Source organism: Nicotiana tomentosiformis, chromosome 11, assembly GCF_000390325.3.
Source record: "Nicotiana tomentosiformis chromosome 11, ASM39032v3, whole genome shotgun sequence".
Lineage (NCBI taxonomy): Eukaryota > Viridiplantae > Streptophyta > Magnoliopsida > Solanales > Solanaceae > Nicotiana > Nicotiana tomentosiformis.
The window spans coordinates 19,117,477-19,139,408 of NC_090822.1; positions in this window are offsets into that span (position 1 = coordinate 19,117,477).

Below are 21,932 nucleotides of genomic sequence, written 5' to 3' on the forward strand. Positions count from 1 at the left end.
TGTCACAAGTGCACGAGCAACTAGAATAATACAGATAATGGTCTGAATAAAAGTAAAACTGTCTGAAATGAAATAAACAACTAGGATAAGGTAGAAGGAGACTTCAGTGTTGTGAATGTCGAGCAGTTATACCTCAAGTCTCCGTCAGGTAATCAATCCGAGCAATCTATTGACCGCTGCTAGAACCGACTCTAAAATCTGTATAAAAAGTGCATAGTGTAGTATGAGTACAACCGACCACATGTACTCTCTAAGTGTCGAGCCTAACCTCGACGAAGTAGTGACGAGAATAAGGCGGGTCACTTACAATAACTTGTACGCAGTATAATAATAATAATAACATGAAAGAAACGAAGGAAAAATAAGGCAGTTAACTTATGAAAATAAAATCAATCCTCGAAAATCAGTAAAACCAGAAATATCAGTCCTCAGAATCTCATACGAAAACACTGAAAGCTAATACAACGCACAATGAATATCAAACTCAAAATTTGTTGCGGCGCGCAACTCGATCCCACCGTACAAACACAATCCCCCCTTATTTCACCATATCAATATCAAGAATAACATGTAAAATCCGCTGCGGCACGTAACCCGATCCCACCATATAATCAGAATCAATATCATAATCCTCCTTTATTTCACCATATCAAGATCACATGTAAAATCCGTTGCGGCGTGCAACCCGATCCCACCATATCAATATCAATCCTCCCCTATTCCATCTGTTGCGGCGTGAAACCCAATCCATAAATAAAATCAATAAATGTAAGCAATTCAACAACTCAATTCACAAGAATCTCTATGATTAAAGAATATGAAAACAAGCTATAAAGGAACCTCGTACCAAAGCAAGGAATGCTACAATTAATACAAAGCAACTCAAGTCAAATATATGACAATTAAAATATATAAGTAAGACAATTAAGGCAAGTAGCAATTAATCATGGAAGCAAGGAAGAAACGAACATTTTAATACGAGAGAAATAAGTGACAAGTAGCAAGTTAAGGCATAGGAAGCAAGTAAAGCATGTAACAGTTAAGACATGGAATAAAATAATTAATGAAATATGAGAAATTATGGAAACAAGTATTTTGACGGCGTATAGACACTCGTCACCTCGCACATACGCCGCCACATGTAATTCACATAGCACATAGCTCAAGAGTTCCTAATCCCCTCAAATCAAGGTTAGACCCAACACTTACCTCGCTCTGCAAGCAAATCAAAACTCAACCGGGGCCTTTCCTCTAAAATCCACCTCTAAATCAATCTAATCTAATCAAAATCGACTCAATAACATCAAACAATACTAGAGAAATCAATTACAATACATAAAGTTAAGATATTTACACTTTTTCCAAACGTCAACAAAAGTTAACCCCGGACTCCCTTGGTTAAAATCTGATATTCAGACCAAAACACAATTACCCATTCATCCCCGAGTTCGATTATGTAATTAGTTTTAAAATCCAACATCAATTTGAGGTATAAATCTTAATTTTATAAAAACTCTCAATTCTTTCCAAATCCTTAATTTTCTATCATGAAAGAGAAGAGATTAAGGTTAGAAATTAATGGGTGTTGATAAAAATGGAAGAAAACAAGTTAAAGTATACTAACCTATGAAAAGGTGATGAAATTTCTCTTCAAAATCTCCTTTAGGCCGAGCTCTAATGAGAGGATGGTGAAAAATAGGTGAAATCTCGTGTTTGGGATATTTTAAAGTCTGGGCGTCAGGTGTTCATCACGTTCGCAAGACACCTAACGCGATCGTGAAGCAGTAGCGGCCAAAGTCCTTCGCGTTCGCGATGGTCTATCCCCCCTGGCCATCGCGTTCGTGAGCCTTGGCTCGCGTTCGCATAGAACAACCCTAGTTTCCCCCTCCCAGGCCCCTTGCTCTTCGCGTTCGCGTAGTGCTGGCCGCGTTTGTGAAGGGTGATCCCATCATAGCTTCGTGTTCGCATACACAGCCTCGCATTCACATAGAGGATAAACCTCCCCCAACCCAGATTACTCTTCGCAATCGCGAAGAACACACCAGATGACAACATCAACTTTCTAAGTTTAAAAATTACTCTGTAAACTATTTAAAACTCACCCGAGTCCCTCGGGCTCCAAACCAAACATGAACATAAGTGTAATAGCATCATACGAACTCTCTCGCATGATTAAAACAGCAAAATAACACCTAAAAATATGAATCGGATATCAAAAGGAATGTTATTTTTAAAGAAACTTAAGAACATGAAATTTTACAATCGGACGTCCGAATCACATCAAATCAACTCCGTTTTGCACCAAATTTTGAAGACAAGTTATAAATACTGAAAGGAACCTATACCAAGTTCCGGAATCGAAATACGAACCCGGTAGCAACAAAATCAACCTACGGTCAAACTTAGGAATTCTTTAAACCTTTAAATTGCTAGTTTCCAACAAATTACATTAAATCAAGCTAGGTACTTCCGAATTCGTTTCCGAGCATACGTCCAAGTCCCAAATCACGATATGGACCCATCAGGATCGTCAAAATACTGATCCATATCCGTTTATACAAAACGTTGGCCGAAGTCAACTCAATGAGTTTTAAGGTACAATTCCACATTTTTATCAATTTCTCACATAAAAACTTTCTAGAAATAGGACATTGACTGTGCACGTAAATCAAGAAAGGCTAAACGGAGCTATTCGAGATCTCGAAATATAGAAATGAAGGGTAAAACTCTAAATGACCTATCGGGTCATCACATTCTCCACCTCTAAAATAAACGTTCGTACTCGGAAGGACATAGAAAGGTACCCGGACTGGTGAAAAGGTGTGGGCATCTAATCCGCATGTCCGACTCGGACTCCCACATGGCTGCCTCGATCAGCTGGCATCTCCACTGCACTCGAACTAAAGGATAACTCCTAGAACTCAATTGTCAGACCTGCCGGGCTAGAATAACCACCAGCTCCTCCTCACAAGTCAAATCGTTATCCAATTGGACTGAGCTAAAATCTAACACATGGGACGGATCGCCGTGATACTTCCGGAGCATGGACACATGGAACACCGGATGGACAACTGATAAATTCGGTGGCAATGTGAGCCTGTAGGCTACCTTACACACTCTCTCAAGAATCTCAAAGGGTCCGATATACCTAGGGCTCAACTTGCCCTTCTTTCTGAACCTCTTCACACCCTTCATGGGTGAAAACCGGAGCAATACCCTCTCTCCAATCATGAACGCAACATCACGAACTCTATGGTCGGCATAAATCTTCTGCCTAGACTAAGCGGTGCGAAGTCGATCCTGAATAATCTTGACCTATCCAAGGCATCCTGAACCAAATCTGTACCCAACAACCGAGCCTCCCTCGGCTCGAACCATTTAACTAGCGAACGACACCGCCTCCCATATAATACCTCATAGGGAGCCATCTGAATGCTTGACTGGTAGCTGTTGTTGTAGGCAAACTTCACAAGCAGCAAGAACTGATCCCAAGAACCCCCGAAATCCATAACGCAAGTGCGAAGCATATCCTCCAATATCTGAATACGCTCGGACTGTCCGTCCGTATGGGGGTGAAATGTTGTACTCAACTCAACTCGTTTTCCAACTCACGATGTACATCCCCTCCAAAAGTGCCTCGATCAAAAATGATAGACACGGGAACACCGTGAAGACGGACAATCTCGCGGATGTAGATCTTAGCTAACCGCTCTGAAGAAAAGGTAACTGCCATTGGAATGAAATGTGCTGACTTGGTCAACCTGTCCACAATGACCCATACTGCATCGAACTTCTTCTGAGTCCATGGAAGTCCAACAACAAAATCCATAGTGATACGCTCTCACTTCCACTCAGGAATCTCTAACCTCTGAAGCAAGCCTCCAGGCCTATGATGCTCGTACTTTACTTGTTGACAATTTAGACTCCGAGCTACATATGCAACTATATCCTTCTTCATCCTCCTCCACCAAATAATGTTGCCGCAAGTCCTGATACATCTTTGCGGCACTCGGATGAATAGAATATCAGGAACTGTGGGCCTCTTCAAGAATCAACTCACGAAGCACATCCACATTAGGCACACAAATACGACACTGCATCTGTAAAACCCTATCATCTCCAACAGTAACTTGCTTGGCACCACCGTGCCGCACCATGTCCTTAAGGACAAGCAATTGGTCTTCATCATACTGACGCTCTCTAATGCGCTCATACAAGGAAGACCGAGAGATTGTGCAAGCTAGAACACGGCTGGGCTCCGAAACACCTAACCCCACGAACTGATTGGCCAAAGCCTGAACATTTGTTGCAAGCAGTCTCTCACCAACTGGAATATATGCAAGGCTACCCATACTCACAACCTTTCTAATCAAGGCATCGACCATCACATTGGCCTTCCCGGGATGATACAAAATAGTGATATCATAGTCTTTCAACAGCTCCAACCACCTCCTCTGCCTCAAGTTGATATCTTTCTGCTTGAAAAAATACTGTAAACTCTGATGATCCATGAATACCTCACACGACATGCCGTAAAGATAGTGCCTCCAAATCTTCAGTGCATAAACAATGGCTGCATATTCTAAGTCGTGAACAAGGTAATTTTTCTCATGAACCTTCAGCTGCTGTGACGCGTATACAATCACCATGCCATCATACATCAATACTGCATTGAGCCCAATACGAGATGCATCGCAATACATCGTGTAGGATCCTGAACTTGTGGGCAACACCAACACAAGCGTCGTAGTCAAAGCAGTTTTGAGCTTCTGAAAGCTCAACTCACACTTATCCGGCCATCTGAATGGGGCATCATTCTGGGTCAATCTAGTCAATGGGGCTGCTATGGATGAAAACCCCTCCACGAACCGGCGATAATAACCCGCCATACCTAGGAAACTCCGGATCTCTGTAGCTGAAGTAGGTCTAGGCCAATTCTGGACTACCTCGATCTTCTTAGGATCCACATTTATGCCCTCTACCGATACAACATGCCCCAGAAAGGCGACTGAGTCTAACCAAAACTCATACTTTGAGAACTTGGCATATAACTGGCTATCTCTCAGAGTCTGAAGTACAATCCAAAAATGTTGCTTATGCTCCTCTCGACTGCGGGAGTAGATCAAGATATCATCAATGAATACAATAAAAAAAAGAATCCAAGTAAGGCTTGAATACCTGGTTCATCAAATCCATAAATGATGTTGGGGCATTTGTCAACCCAAATGACATCACTAGGAACTCATAATGCTCATACCGAGTCCGAAAAGACGTTTTATGGACATCTGATGCCCTAATCTTCAACTGATGGTAGCCATACCTTAAATAAATCTTCGAAAATACTTTGGCACCCTAAAGTTAATCAAATAAGTCATCAATCTTCGGCAACAAATACTTGTTCTTGATAGTGATCTTGTTTAACTGCCAATAGTCTATACACATCCTCATCGACCCTTGTTTCTTCTCCACGAACAAGACTGGCGCACCCTAGGGAGAGACACTAGGTCTAATGAATCCCTTATCTAGAAAATCTTGCAACTGCTCCTTAAATTCCTTCAACTATGGCGGGGCCATATGATATGGTGGAATAGAAATGGGTTGAGTGCTCGAAGCCAAATCAATACAAAAGTCAATATCTCTGTCGTGTGGCATCCCCGAAAGATCTGCAGGAAACACCTCTGGAAACTCACGCACAACAGGTACAGAATCCATGGAAGGAATCTCCGCACTCGAATCATGAACATAGGCCAAATAAGCTAGACACCCCTTCTCGACCATGCGTCGAGCCTTCACATAGAAAATAACCCTGCTGGTAGAATGGCTAGGAGTCCCTCTCCACTCTAATCGAGGCAACACCGTCATGGCTAAGGTCATCATCTTGGCGTGACAGTCCAATATAGCATGATAAGGTGACAACCCATTCATACCCAAGATAATATCGAAGTCTACCATATCAAGAAGTAGGAGATCTACGCTAGTCTCAAGACTCCCAATAGTAATCATACATGAGCGATAAACATGATCTACAACAATAAAATCTCCCACAGGCATGAACACATACACAAGAGCACTCAAATAATTACGAGGCACAACCAGATATGAAGCAAAATAGGATGACACTTAGGAATAAGTAGAGCCCGGATCAAATAGAACTGAAGCATCTCTATGGAAACTGGAACAATACCTGTGATAACGACGTCAGATTACTCAGCCTCAGGCCTAGCAGGGAAAGCATAACATCAAGGCTGGGGCCCACCACTCTAAACTATGTCTATGGGACGACCTCTAACTGGCTGGCCTCCACCTCTAACGACCTGACCTCTACCTCTAATGACCTGATCTCTACCTCTGGCTGCCTGACCCCTGCCTCTAGCTGGCTGAGCGGGCGGTAGGGCAACTGGTGCCGGAACCATGGCTCGAGAACTTTGTTGCGGTATGTCGCCTAACAATCTCGGACAAAACCTCCTTATGTGAACAGTACCTCCACACTCAAAACACCCATCCTGCTGTTGTGGATGTTGAAGCTAAACCGAACAGGCCGGATAACCTCGGTGATAGCTCTGAATCGGAGGCGCACTGATAGGAGTTAATGGTGCACTGTAGGCTGGTTGCCCAGAATGAGGCATATAAGGACCACGACTCCCTGGAGCACTGTGAGATACCTGAAGCACTAAATGAAATAACATGGGATGATGGCCCCTTTAAAAAATACCCCTGCCTCCAGATGAGGCACCACTGAAGCTACCGTAATGATGAGGTCTCTTATCAGACACCGACCCCCTCTCCTAAGCACGAACCATCTCGATCCATCTGGAAAGAAATATCACATCCGGTCTCTTTGGCCATCTGTAGCCTAATAGTGAAAGTGAGCCCATCAATGAATCTCCTTACTCTCTGCCTCTCAGTAAGAAGCAAGATAATAACATGGCTAGCTATGTCCACAAATCGAGTCTCATACTGGGTAACAGTCATACTACCCTACTGAAGACGCTCAAACTGCATGTGGTACTCCTCTATCAGAGTGACAGGAATGAACTTCTCTATAAATAGCTGTAAGAACTAATCCCAGGTAAGTGCAGGCGAACCAGCTGGTCTAGTCTATATATAATCTCTCCACCACCTCTTGGCGAAGTCAGTCATCTGAAACACTACGAAATCGACCCCATTGGTCTCAACTATACCCATGTTCCGCAACACCTTGTTGCAACGGTCTAGATAATATTTTGGGTCCTCAGAAGGTGCACCACTAAAATGAACAAGAAAGAGCTTGGTAAACTTGTCTAACCTCAACAAAGCCTCAGAAAACATAGCGGGCCTATCACCGGCCTGTGCCGCAACAACCGGCTGAACCACCCCAACTGGCGGGGCTGCTGGAGTCTGATACTGGGGAGCCGCCTGCTCCGGAGTGTGAGTAGTAGGAGTCTGTGCTCCTCCCCCAGCCCGAGAGACGGCTGATGCCACCAGGAATGTACTGGTTTGAGCCACACTCTCCATAAGGCCTACCAAATGGACTAGAGGGTCTTGAAACACTGGAGTGGCTATGAACCCCTCCGGAACCTGAGATGGTACGATGGGTACATTCTGAGCTGGAATCTTCTCCTCGTGATCAATCTGAGGCTCCACCGCGGGTGCTGATGCTCGAGCTCTAGGCTGAGCTCTGCCTCAGCCTCGACCTTTGCCCCTGGTGGTAGCTGCCAATGGGGGCTCCGACTCCTACCCGGCTGTAGATGCAGTGCGTGTTCTCGCCATCTGCGAGAGAACAACAATAGATTGGTTCAATCATCAATGATAGAATAAAATCGCACGATAGAGAAAGAAAGAAGTAAAATTGTTCCTAAACTCCATAGCCTCATAAAGATAAGTACAGACGTCTCCGTACCGATCCTCCAGATTCTACTAAGCTTGCTCGTGGCTCGTGAGACCTAGGTAACCTAGTGCTCTAATACTAACTTGTCACGACCCAGAATTCCCACCCTCGGGAACGTAATGGTTCCTAACATTTCACTTGCTAGGCAAGCCAACGTTAGAATAGTTTTTAGCCCTTTTTAACAAATCAAATTATTTGATACCAATTAAACTGAATAAACTGAGATAGAATGAGAAAAAAAATCATAATAGCCGCAATATCTAGATACAATCCTAGAACTGGTCTCACAAGTGTACGGGCGACTAGAATAATACATATAATGGTCTGAATGAAAGTAAAACTATTTAAAATGAAATAAACAGCTAGGATAAGGTAGAAAGGTACTTCAGGATTGCGAACGACGAGCAACTATACCTTAAGTCTCCGTCAAGTAATCAATCCGAGCAATCTACTAACTGCTACTAGGACCTACTCAAATATCTGCACAAAAAATACAGAGTGTAGTATGAGTGCAACTGACCCCATGTACTCTGTAAGCGCCAAGCCTAACCTCGATGAAGTAGTGACGAGGCTAAGGCAGTCCACTTACAATAACCTGTAAGCAGTATAATTATAATAATAGGAAAGAAACACAGGAAAAATAAGGCAGTTAACTTATGGAAATAAACTCAATCCACTAGAAATATCAGTCCTCAAAATCTCGTACGAAAACACTGAAAGCTAACACAATGCATAATAAATACCAAACACACAATCTGTTGCGACGCGCAACCTGATCCCACCGTACAAACACAATCCTCCCTTATTTCACCATATCAATATCAAGAATAACATGTAAAATCCGTTGCGGCGCGCAAACCGATCCCACCATATAATGAGAATTAATATCATAATCCTCCCTTATTTCACCATATCAAGATCACATGTAAAATCTGTTGCGGCGTGCAACCCGATCTCACCATATCAATATCAATCCTCCCATATTCCACCTGTTGCAGCGTGAAATCCGATCCATAAACAAAATCAATAAATGTAAGCAATTCAACAACTCAATTCACAAGAATCTCTATGATTAAAGAATATGAAAACAAGCTATAAAGGAACCTCGTACCAAAGCAAGGAATGCTATAATTAATACAAAGCAACAAGACAAGTCAAATATATGATAATTAAAGTGTACAAGTAAGACAATTAAGGCAAGTAGCTATTAATCACAGAAGCAAGGAAGAAATGAACATTTTAATACGGGAGAAATAAGTGACAAGTAGCAAGTTAAATCATAGGAAGCAAGTAAAGCATGTAACAATTAAGACATGGAATAAAATAATTAATGAAATACGGTAAAACATGGAAACAAGTATTTTGACGATGTATATACACTCGTCACCTCGCATATACGCTGCTAATTCACATAGCACATAACTCAAGGGTTCCTAATTCCCTCAAATCAAGGTTAGACCCAACACTTACCTCGCTCTGCAAGCAAATCAAAGCTCAAACGGGGCCTTTCCTCTAAAATCCGCCTCCAAACCAATCGAATCTAATCAAAATCGACTCAATAATATCAAATAATGGTAGGGAAATCAATTACAATATATAAAGTTAAGATCTTTACACTTTTATCAAAAAGTCAATCCGGGCCCTCTTGGTCAAAACCCAAAATTCGGACCAAAACCCAATTATCCATTCACCCCCGAGCCCGATTATGTAATTAGTTTCGAAATCCGACCTCAATTTGAGGTCTAAATCTCAATTTTATAAAAAACATCAATTCTTCCCAAATCCCTAATTTTCTTCCATGAAAGAACATAGATTAAGGTTAGAAATTAATGGGTGTTGATGGAAATGGAAGAAAACAAGTTAAAGTATACTAATCTATAAAAGGGTGATGAAATTTCTCTTCCAAATCGCCTCTAGGGCGAGCTCTAATGAGAAGATGGTGAAAAATGGGTGAAATCTCGTGTTTGAGATATTTTAAAGTCTGGGCGTCAGATGTTCATCGCGTTCGCGAGACACCTGATGTGATCGCGAAGCAGCATCGGCCAAAGGCTTTCGCGTTCGCGATGGTCTATCCCCCTTGCCATCGCGTTCGCGAATCTTGGCTCACGTTCGCGTAGAACAACCCCAGTTTCACCCTCCTAGACCCCTTGCTCTTCGCGTTCGTGTAGTGTTGGCTGCGTTCGCGAAGGGTGATCCCACCATAGCTTCGCGTTCGCATAGAGGAAAAACCTCCCCAGCCAAGATTACTCTTCACGGTCGCGAAGAAGAACAAACCTAATGACAACAACAACTTTCTAAGTTCAAAAATTACTCTGTAGCCTATTCGAGACTCACCCGAGCCCCTCGGGCTCCAAACTAAACATGCACACAAGTGTAATAGTATCATGCAAACTCACTCGCGCGATCAAAATACCAAAATAATACCTAGAACTATGAATCAGATATCAAAATGAATGATATTTTAAAGAAACTCAAGTACATGAACCGGAAGTCCGAATCGCGTCAAATCAACTCCGTTTTGCACCAAATTTTGCAGACAACTTATAAATACTTAAACAAACCTATACCAAGTTCTGAAACTAAAATTCGAACCCGGTAGAAACAAAGTCAACCTACAGTTAAACTTAGAAATTCTTTAAACCTTTAAATTGCTAGTTTTCAACAAATTACATTAAATCAAGTTAGGGACTTCCGAATTCGATTTCGGGCATACGCCCAAGTCCCAAATCACGATACAGACCCACTAGGACCATCAAAATACTGATCCGATTTCGTTTACATAAATCATTGACCGTAGTTAATTCAAATGAGTTTTAAGGCACGATTTCACATTTTAATCAAATTTCTCACATACAACTTTTCAGAAAAAAAGGACACGGACTGTGCACGTAAATCGAGGAAGGCTAAACGGTACTATTCGAGGTCTCAAACAAATAGAAATAAAGGGTAAAACTATAAATGACGTATCGGGTCATCACAGTATAATACATGTATTGTAATACATATATAACCATGTATATTCAGTATATAATCTATGTATATCGGCTAAAAAAGCAAATAGTATATGCAGGGGTAAGGCCTGCGTGCACTCTACCCTCCCCATACCCCACTTGTGGGATTACACTGGGGTATATTGTTGTTATATCCAGCTATTTGTTTAAAGATCCCTACTATTTTCTTGATTATTATGATTTACTATTTTCCACTGTTATAATTGTACAACCGCTCTCAAAATAATAGTAAAAAAATATATACTTTTTGTATATTTATATATTTTTGTATGTTATATACAAAATAAATAAATATAAGTTTTATATATTTTTGCGGCACCGAATGTAAATAGTTTGGCCGCGGGCTAAAAGTGATCTTTACACTTGTAGAGAAGCAGTGATGGGAATCATGGCCCAGTGATATTTATGGGCTAAGTAATCTGGGCTAACGACAGTAAGTTGGGCTCTCTGTCCAACTTTTCTCTTTATCGTGCCAAAAAACGCAACTTTGGCCCATTTGTTACTAAAAAGTACTCATCCAAAAGTAGCTTTAGTTTGATTTTTGGAAGTAAAACTTGATCATGTAGTAGTACATTCATACAACTTTAGTAAGTACCTATCTTTAATTTCTACACTTTGAAAAATGAAGGTAAAATATATCTACAGAAGTTAGTCACACTCACCACTAAGATCACTTTAGGACATCTAAAGTGGAAGTAGAAAACCGAAATACCAGTAATGTTAGAAGACAAATCGTAGACATCTATTTTTACTTGCGTATAGTCGTTATCATTTGGCGCAATGCTAAAATTGTTGTTATCTGATTAGGAAGTCACGAGTTCAAGTCGTGAAAACAACTTCTGGCCAAAATTTTAGGTACAATTGACCTAATATGACTCGATCCTTCTATAAAGCCCACTCATAACAAGAACTTAGTGCACGCGACGTACTTTTTTTATATGTCGTTATCCTTAAAGCTCACGCGGACTAATTTTTCACATGAAATACATATGAAACACAAAATTTGTGGTGTGATTGAACCAAAAAAGCAGAGGATGTGTTTTGGATTTTTGGACTTTTGTGCAATGGGAAGAGACAGGGAGAAAGAAACTAGAGAGACCACTTTCCTTAATCCAATTCAACTCCTTAGGAAATTTCCTATCTATGGTAGTATCCTTCTCCAAAACTAGCAAATTGTCAAGATTGGGACAACACTTTTAAAAGGAAAATATTACTAACATGTATCACAAATGTGGTTGGTATATGAATTTGTAGATAATTTTGTGTAATACTTTTTGAAATGGGTGCGCATAGGATAAATTCGGTTACTATATAATATCTCGTAAACTATACAAAAATGTAAACTGCACTAAGCAAGCCCTGTGCGTTGGGCTCGACTGAGAAAATTTATGCAAGTGGATTTTGAACCCTACACCTTCCATTTGGAAGTCCCCTGCTCAACCAACTCATCCACCTCAAAGGGTTGTTATAGTATAATTGATATATATTATTATCTTATTTACTTACTTAATTGCGATAAATTTATATTTTAGTATGTGTGAACTCTGATGTCTCTTAGCATTTTCGAGTAGGCATGAACCCAAATAATTTCTTATGTTGATTTTTAAGGCGGACTTATTATTTTATGAGGCAACTTGAGCGGTCCCAACACCAATCGAATAACCAACTGCCATAAACTATTTTCCGTTCTCAAAATATTTGTCGTGCTTTCTTTTATATGTTGTCTTAAATTTTTTATCCACTTTTATTAACAGAAAATTTCTTTATAAATTTCAATGTTGTTTATTGTTTTGTAGTATGTGTTTTCTATCAAAAATGTTGACGAAATCGTAGGATATGTTCAATAATTACAATAATTTGAAAATGGTAGGTAAAAATATTTAGACAAATAAATATATTGCTTGTGTGAATGAGGTAGACCAAATCTCAAGTCTTAGATAACTTGACAAAAGCATACCTGGATCAGTTGCAAGTGGATTATCAACTTGTCTACCTAACGTGCAAAAAATAGAAATAAAATATCGCTGAGATATTATGAAAATTATTATTTAATTTATTAGACTATTCTAGCTCTCAACTTTTCCCCGGTATTTAGCTCTTCACTTATTAAGTAAATGATTTGTATTTTTTTATATGTGATTATTTACTCTAAAGATGTATGATTTATTCAGATCTTGCACAAAGTATATATATATATATATATATATATAAATGGGTAAATATAAAGGAGGTTATAATTATAAATTTTGGACTTTCTTTGTGGATGATAAACGATATTAACTTTTGTTGTAAAAATTCCTATTCGGTACTCTCTCTCTTAATCTATAAACTTATATTATTAATATTTTATCTAAATTATGAACTGATATATATATATAAAGGGGGTAAATATAAAGGGGGTTATAATTATAAATTTTGGACTTTCTTTGTGGATGATAAACGATGTTAACTTTTGTTGTAAAAATTCCTATTTGGTACTCTCTCTTAATCTATAAATTTGAATTATTAATATTTTATCTAGATTATGAGCTGATATTACCCCTTAAAATACTCTTTTCCCCCCACTATGTTCATCTCTTCTTTTTAATTCTTTAAAGATCTGGATCTTTTCCTAATATCTCTTTCTTTAACCTCACCCTGGCCTCAGTTAAACATGTTTGCCCATTTTGACGCCTTTGTGGCTATATTTTGGGCTTTTTAATTGATCTTTCCTAGGAATTTACAAGTTAATCCATGAGAGTTATTAAGAAATTAGAAAGATAACCATATACTTAGAGTAATTTTTTAATTATTTATAAACTAGCAACTAAGAATTTTAACATATAATATAAAACTTAAAGACATAAATAAAAATAGAGCGGGGTAATAAACAATAACATAATTTCTAGTAAAAAAAATATTAACTTACATGTTTACAGGAGAGAGGTTTTCCTTTCGGTAAACCCGAAAGAGTTTTACTGAACTTGAAATTAAACACTTGCACACTGGAACATAGGATTTATTTATCTTACAGACTTGACATAGAAACTACTATAACATACATACATAAATATTTTTATAAAAAAGGGGTTGTGGATGGAGAATGGTTGAAGGTAATGGTGAAAGAGGGTATTTTTCTGCTGATTTCTCTTTAGGTAATGGTGAATGAGGCCAGGATGAGGTTAAAGAAAGAGATATTAGGAAAAGATCCAGATCTTTAAAGAATTGGAAAGAAGCGATGAACATAGCGAAAAAATTATAAAAACAAAAAGAGAGTATTTTAAAGAGCGAAAAAATTTAAAAAAAGAAGAAGAAAAGTATTTTAAGGGTAATATCAGTTCATAATAAATTTTGGACTTTCTTTGTGTATAAAGGGGGTTATAATTATAAATTTTGGACTTTCTTTGTGGATGATAAACGATATTAATTTTTGTTGTAAAAATTCCTATTCGGTACTCTATCTCTTAATCTATAAACTTGTATTATTAATATTTTATATAGATTATGAACTGATATTACCCCTTAAAATACTCTTTTTCTTTCTTTCTTTTTTTAAAAAAATAATTTTTTCACTTTGTTCATCTCTTCTTTTCAATTCTTTAAAGATCTGGATCTTTTCCTAATATCTTTCTTTAAACTCACCCTGGCCTCAGTTAAACATGTTTGCCCATTTTGATGCCTTTGTGGCTATATTTTGGGCTTTTTAACTGATCTTATATATATATATATATATATATATATATATATATATATATATATATATATATATTCTTTACTTTTTCCGCATTGACCTTGAAGGGTGTCCATAAAAATCTGAAAAATCAAACCAAATCCAAAATCAAACTAAACAGACCAAAAATATTAATACTTATTTGATTTGATTTGGTTTGGTTTTAATAAAAAAATAGCCGAAAAAATCGAACCAAACTAACTAACTAACTAACTAACTATATATATATATTGTAACGACTCAACCAGTCATTTTGACTGTTAGAACTCCGTTCCCCTAAAATAAAACTCCCCGAATGTGCTTTTAATGATGATTTATGACTTGCGGAAATGGTTGATTTGGGATTTGGAAGTATTCGGGTTGGAATCGGAACACTTGGTTCCTTAAGTTGGCTTTAAAATGTCAAGTTTGACTTCGGTCAACATTTTGAGAAAACGATCCCGAAATCGGGATTTGATGGTTTCAATAGGTTCGTATGATGATTTCGGACTTGGGCGTATGCTCGAATCTTGTTTTGGATAACCTGGGTGCGTTTTGGCATTTGATAGTGAAAATCAACTATTTGAAGGTTTAAAGTTCTTTAAATTTGGTTTGGAGTAAGTTTTTGAGTAATTAAAGTCCGTTTGGAATTTTGAGTTTGAGAATAGTTCCGTATAGTGATTTAAGACTCGCACGCAAATTTTGGTGTCATTTCGAGTAGTCTAAGTATGGTTCGGCGCATTCGGAGAATTTGGAAAACTTGAAGTTCAAAGTTTGATCCAATTTGGTTTTGGCGTGTGATTCTTGAATTTGTTATTGTTTTGCGCGTTTCGAGAGTTTGAGTAGGTCCGTATTATGATTACAGACTTGTTGATGCCTTTAGACGGGTTCCGAGGGGCTCGGGTGTATTTCGGACCGCCCAGAGCTAAATTTGAGAAACCATATTTTTCAGTTCTGGTTTCCTTCTTCGCATTCGCGAGAGAGGTCTCGCATTCACGAAGGGAAAACTGGAGCATGCGAGATTTTCTCTTCGCGTTCGCGAAGGAGGCATCGCGTTCGCGAAGGCCAAGTTTGGTAGTGCATCACGTTCGCGAGTGGAGCCTCGTGTTCGCGAAGAGTAAAGTTGGGCAGCACATTTTTGTGCTTCGCGACTGCGAGACAAGGGCCGCGTTCACGAAGAAGGAGCCTACTGTTCCGGACAGAATGTCTTAAAAATGGGATTCCACCATTTTTAACCTCATTTCTTCCATCCTTGGGTGATTTTGGAGCTTTTTGAGAGGGAATTTCAACTAGCAACTTGAAGGTAAGTTAATTCTACACATTTTGAGTTAAATACATAGATTATGGGTAGATTATAACTTGTAAATCTTGAAAATCAAGGATTAGAGGAAAAACTCATATTTGTATAAAAAATGAGATTTTAACCACGAAAATAGTTATGAAATTGGGTAGAAATTATATATTTGAGTTCTTGAGATTATGTGTAACATTTTCATCCGAGAATTTCCGGAATCCGGGCACGTGGGCCGGGGATAAATTTTAGAAATTTTACCATTTTGGGTTGGGTAATTTATTTAATAGCCTAAATTCGAATTATTGAACATGTATTAATTATTTGTATAATATTTGGATAGCTTCGGATTTTTCGGCATCGAATTGAGAAATTTACGCAACGTGATAATCGGAAAGTGGATTTTGAGACAAGGTAAGTCTCTTGTCTAATCTTGTGAGGGGTAAATTACCACATAGGTGATGAGAGTCCGTGCGTAGCTACTATTAATGCTAAAGTCCGGGTAGTTTAGGACACAAAGCATGAATTACTTGTGCAAATTGTGTTCTTTGTTTAATTAATATTATTTAATATATATATATATATAGTGAATTGTTAGGTAAATATATGAAAAGATGAAAATCTCATATGCTTAATTTTCTGTTTAAATTAATTATTGTTAAAATAAAATTGTTCATCCTCCCGAATTTATTTTATAATAAATATACTCTCTTTCCGGAGGTACATAAGAAAATGTCCTCTTTTCTTGTGGAGCGGGCCGAACGCCTCGGCAAGATAGATGCATCTATGGATCGTGCCGCACGTGTAATGACCCAATCAGTCATTTTAACTTTTAGAACCCCTTCCCTAAAATAAAACTTTCCGTATGTGCTTTTAATGATTTATGACTTGTGGGGATGGTTGGTTCGGAATTTGGAAGTGTTTGGGTTGAAACCGGAACACTTGGTTCCTTAAGTTGGCCTTAAAGTGCTAAGTTTGACTTCGGTCAATAATTTTGAGAAAAATGACCCCGGAATAGAATTTTGACGATTCCAACAGCTCCGTATGGTAATTTTGGACTTAGGAGCGTGTTCGGAGTTTTATTTGGAAGTCCGTAGTTAAATTAGGCTTGAAATGGCTAAAATAGAAATTTAAGTTTGGAAGTTTGACCGGGGAGTTGACTTTTTGATATCGGAGTCGGAATCCAGTTCTGAGAATTTTCATAGATCCGTTATGTCATTTATGACTTGTGTGCAAAATTTAAGGTCAATCGGACTTGATTTGATAGGTTTCGGTACCGAATGAAGAAGTTGGAAATTTTAAATTTTATTAAGCTTGAATTGGAGGATGATTCGTGATTTTAGTGTTGTTTGATGTGATTTGACGTTTCTACTAAGTTTGTATGATGTTTTAGGACTTGTTGGTATAATTGGTTGAGGTCCTGAGGGGCTCGGGTGAGTTTCGGACGGCTAATGGATCATTTTTGGCTTTTGGAACATTGGTGATCGCTGCTGAAAATGTTCTTCTGATTTCCTTATACGCGATCGCGTGGATTGGGTTGCGATCGCGTAGGCTTAATTTGGCAGCTGAGAATTTGTTCTATGCGATCGCGTGGGCAAGTCCGCGATCGCGTGGGTTGGATTCAATTGTGCTATGCGAACGCGTGGCTAAGGCTGCGTTCGCGAAGAGGAAACGAAGCAGAAGCTGACCACGCGCTTATTGCTTCGCGATCGCTTGAGGAGGCTCGCGATTGCGTAGGCTTACGGAGACTGTGCTTCACGATCGCGTGGGACATTCCGCGATTGCGTAGGGTTAATGTTTGGGCAGTAAAATTTGTACTACGCGATCGCGTGAGGAAGTTCGCGACCGCGTAGAAGAAATCCCCGGGCAGAGAGTTTAAGTTTTGAAAATGGGACTTCGTCCCATTTTCCATTTTTAACAATTTGGAGATCGGATTTAGGCGATTTTTGGGAGATTTTCAGAGAAAATTACGCGGTAAGTGTTCTTAACTTTATATTGGTTAAATTACCCGAATCCATCACTATTTTTATCATTTAATTGGTGAATTGAGTTGGAAAAGTTTGAAAACCCTCTTGTATAGATTTGAGGATTTGAGGGCTGAATTGTTATCGGAATTTAGTGATTTTGGTATGGGTAGACTCGTGGTTGAGTAGGTGTTCATATTTCGTAACTTTCGCCGGATTCCGAGATGTGGGTCCCACATACGAAATTTTAATTAATTTCGGAAGTTTTTATTGAAAATGTAGTATTTTCTTATAGAATTGATTTCTATAATTTTTAGTGATTGTATCGAATTATGTTTGGCTAGATTCGAGCAAGACAGAGTTGGATAATCGTGGAAAAGGCTTTCTAGTGGATTTAATTGGAGCAAGGCGATGTAAGTCTCTTGTCTAATCTAGTTAGGGGGAAATTATCTCATAGGTGATTAAAATTAAATAATTGTTGCTAATTGTGGGGGCTACGTACGCACGAGGTGACGAGAGTTCATGCGTAGCTACTATTAATGCTAAAGTCCGGGTAGTTTAGGACTCAAAGCATGAATTACTTGTGTAAATTGTATTCTTTATTTATTTAATATTATTTGACATATATATATTTATATTGTGAATTGTTAGATAAAAATATTAAAGTATGAAAATCTCATATACTTGATTTTTCTGTTTAAATTAATTAATTGTTAAGAGAAATTGTTCTTCCTCCTGAATTTATCTTATAACAAATATACTCTCATTCCAGAGGTACATAAGAAAATGTCCTCCTTTCTTGTGGAGCGGGACGAACGCCCCGACATGATAGATGCATCTAAGGATCGCGCCGCACGTCCCTCGGCAGTGTACACGACACTCTGGATCGGGCCGTACGTCCTCGACCGAAATCGTGCTTAATAATAATAATTACACGATACTTTAATAGTTTTTTCAGCTTGCGAAGCTAATTGATAAATTGGAAAATCCTTAGAATTTAATGAATTATTATTCCTGCTTGTTAAGGAAATAAATTGTTATTCCTGTAAATGAGATTAATTGATAAATTAGAAATTATTTGAATTTAAGGAATTTAATTAATATATTGAGAATTGTTGCATTTGAAGGAATTTGATTATTTCCGCTGATTAAATAAATTATTTTAAATTCTGTAAATCATGTTGATTTAAATATCCTAGTTGTATTTCAATTATTATTATTGACCCATAGTGAGTGTCAAAGTCGGCCATCTCGTCTCTACCACTTTGAGATTAGGCTTGATACTTACTGGGTACACGTTGTTTACGTGCTCATAATAAACTTGCTGCACTTTTTGTGCGGGACCTGAGACAAGTACTAGTGGGGGACCTATCGTCTTACACCTACGTTATCTAGGGGCATAGCGGTGAGCTGCCTTTCTAATCCGTTCTGCAGCTACTAATGTCTCTCTTTGTATTTTTCATTCTGTCTATTTTAATTTCAGACAGTGTTTGAGGTTTTGTATAATCTACTAGATGCTCATACACTTGTGACACCAGGTCTTGGCACACACATTGGTAGAATTTGGATTTTATTATTTTCTTGGTTTTAAATTTTGTCAATATATGCTTAATTTATTAAGTTGGCTTGCCTAGCTGTAGTGTTGGGCGCCATCACGACCTATAGGTGAAATTGGGTCGTGACAACGTAGTATCAAAACACTAGGTTCACGTAGGTCTCACAAGTTATGAGCAGGCCTAATAGAGTCTTGCGGATCGGTACAGAGACATTTGTACTTATCTTCGAGAGGCTATAGGGTGTTAGGAAATTTCCTTTCTTCATATTCCATCATGCAATTGATGTAGTTCTAAATATCCTTCTCTTATTCTCTCTCAGATGGTGAGAACGCGCTCGAATGAGGTTCCAGACCAGGGAAGAGCTACTCCCCCAGTTGCTAGAGGCCGAGGCCGAGGGAGGGCTCCAGCCCGTGGTAGAGGGCGAGGACGTCCCAAGACTATTCAAGTTATGCCGCCAGTGGGTCCAGCAGAGAATCCCATTATTGAGGAGCATGGTGAGGTGCTTGTGGCAGAGCCAGCTCCGGTGGATTTCACATCTGCACCGGGATTTCAGGATGTCATGGGTCGTATGCTTCGGTTCATGGACCATATGACTCAGGCCGATTTATTTCCGGCAGATCCAGCCACATATCAGGAGGGCGGGGGAGCACAAACCCCTACCACGCAGGCTCATGGGTAGGCAACTACTGTATATCAGAGCCAGGGTGCACTACCCGTGGGAGGAGCCCAACCAGTGGAAGCAGCTATACCTGAGCCCAGGCCAGCTGTATCCGCTGATCCTCAGAAGCTATTGGATAGATAGACTAGACTACATCCTCCTGTCTTTGGGGGAGAGCGACATGAAGATCCACAAGACATTATTGATCATTGCAGGGACAGACTGCACAACATGAGGATAGTGGAATCTCATGGGGTTGGCTTCGCTACTTTTCAGCTAGAGGGCAGGGACCGTAGATGGTGGCAGTCTTATGTTCTCATCAGATCAGCATATTGTCCTCCCATGACTTGGGACAGGTTCACCAGTATCTTCCTGGAAAGGTATATTCCACCCTCTCAGAGGGAAGAGTTACGGTTTTAGTTTGAGCAGATCCAGTAGGGTCAGATGTCAGTGACCGATTATGAGGCGAGGTTTTCTGAATTATCTCGCCATGCACTTATGATACTCCCTACCGAGACGGAGAGAGTGCGGAGGTTTGTATCCGATTTACATACTGATATTCATGCCACTATGGCTTGAGAGGTTGAGATGGGTACTTCTTATGAGCTAGTTATAGAGATAGCCCGGAGGATTGAGGGTGTGCGTCAGCAGAGCTGAGAGAAGATTATGAGAGATAAGTGGTCCAGGTATTCTGGAGAATTTAGAGGTGCTCCATCTGGGGGCCGAGGTCAGTTCGTGAGGGGCAGCCCAACAGACCCCTATATCCAGCACCACCACCTCCTCGAGGTACTCCAGTGCGACCTTATCTCAGTGCTATACCAGAGAGTTCCTACCGCCCCCAGCTATTCTGGGTCCTCCCAGTAGGTATTCAGATCCCCAGGGCCAGACACTTAGTCAGCAGTCCATCACACCGAAGAGTTGTTACGAGTGCGGGGATCCCAGTCACATGCGAATATTTTGCCCCAGGCTTCGGGGTAGCCAGTACAGCAGGGTCAGCAGCTTATGCTTACCGGACCAGTTGCTCCACCAGTAGTCCGACCACCAAGAGGTGGAGGACAGGTGGGTAGGGTCCGTCCTAGAGGTGGAGGCCAACCAATTGGCACTCCAGCTCGGTTCTATGCTTTTTCGGCTAGACCAGATGCAAAGGCCTCAGATGCTGTGATTACATGTATTATTTCTATTTGCGTCAAAGATGCCTCAGTATTATTTGATCCAAGATCCATGTATTCATATGTGTCATCTCTATTTCCTCCATTCTTGGGTGTTTCTCATGAGTATTTCAGTACTCTTGTTTATGTGTCCACTCATGTAGGTGATTCTGTTATTGTGAACCTGATCTACCGGTCTTGTATTATTACATTTTGTGGTTATGAAACTAGAGCAGATCTCTTATTGCTCGAGATGACCGATTTTGAAATTATTCTGGGTATGGACTGGTTATCTCCATATCATGCTATTCTAGATTGTCATGCCAAAACTGTTACCTTGGCGATTCCATCTTTGCCTAGGCTGGAGTGGAATGGTTCGTCGGTTAGTTCATTTAATCGGGTTATTTCTTTTATAAAGGCTCAACACATGGTTGAGAAGGGTTGTTTGGCTTATCTAGCCTATGTTCGGGATACTACTGCAGAGACTCCGACTATTGATTCAGTACCAGTAGTTTGGGAGTTCTCCGATGTATTTCCTTCATATCTTCCAGGAACATGAGCAGCATATGAGAGTAGTGCTTCAGACATTGCGGGAACAAAAGCTATATGCTAAGTTCTCTAAATGTGAGTTTGGCTAGAGTCTGTAGCATTTTTGGGACATATTGTATCAGACGAAGGTATTAAAGTTGATCCTAAAAAGATTGAGGCAGTTCAGAATTGGCATCGACCCACTTTGGCGACTGAGATCA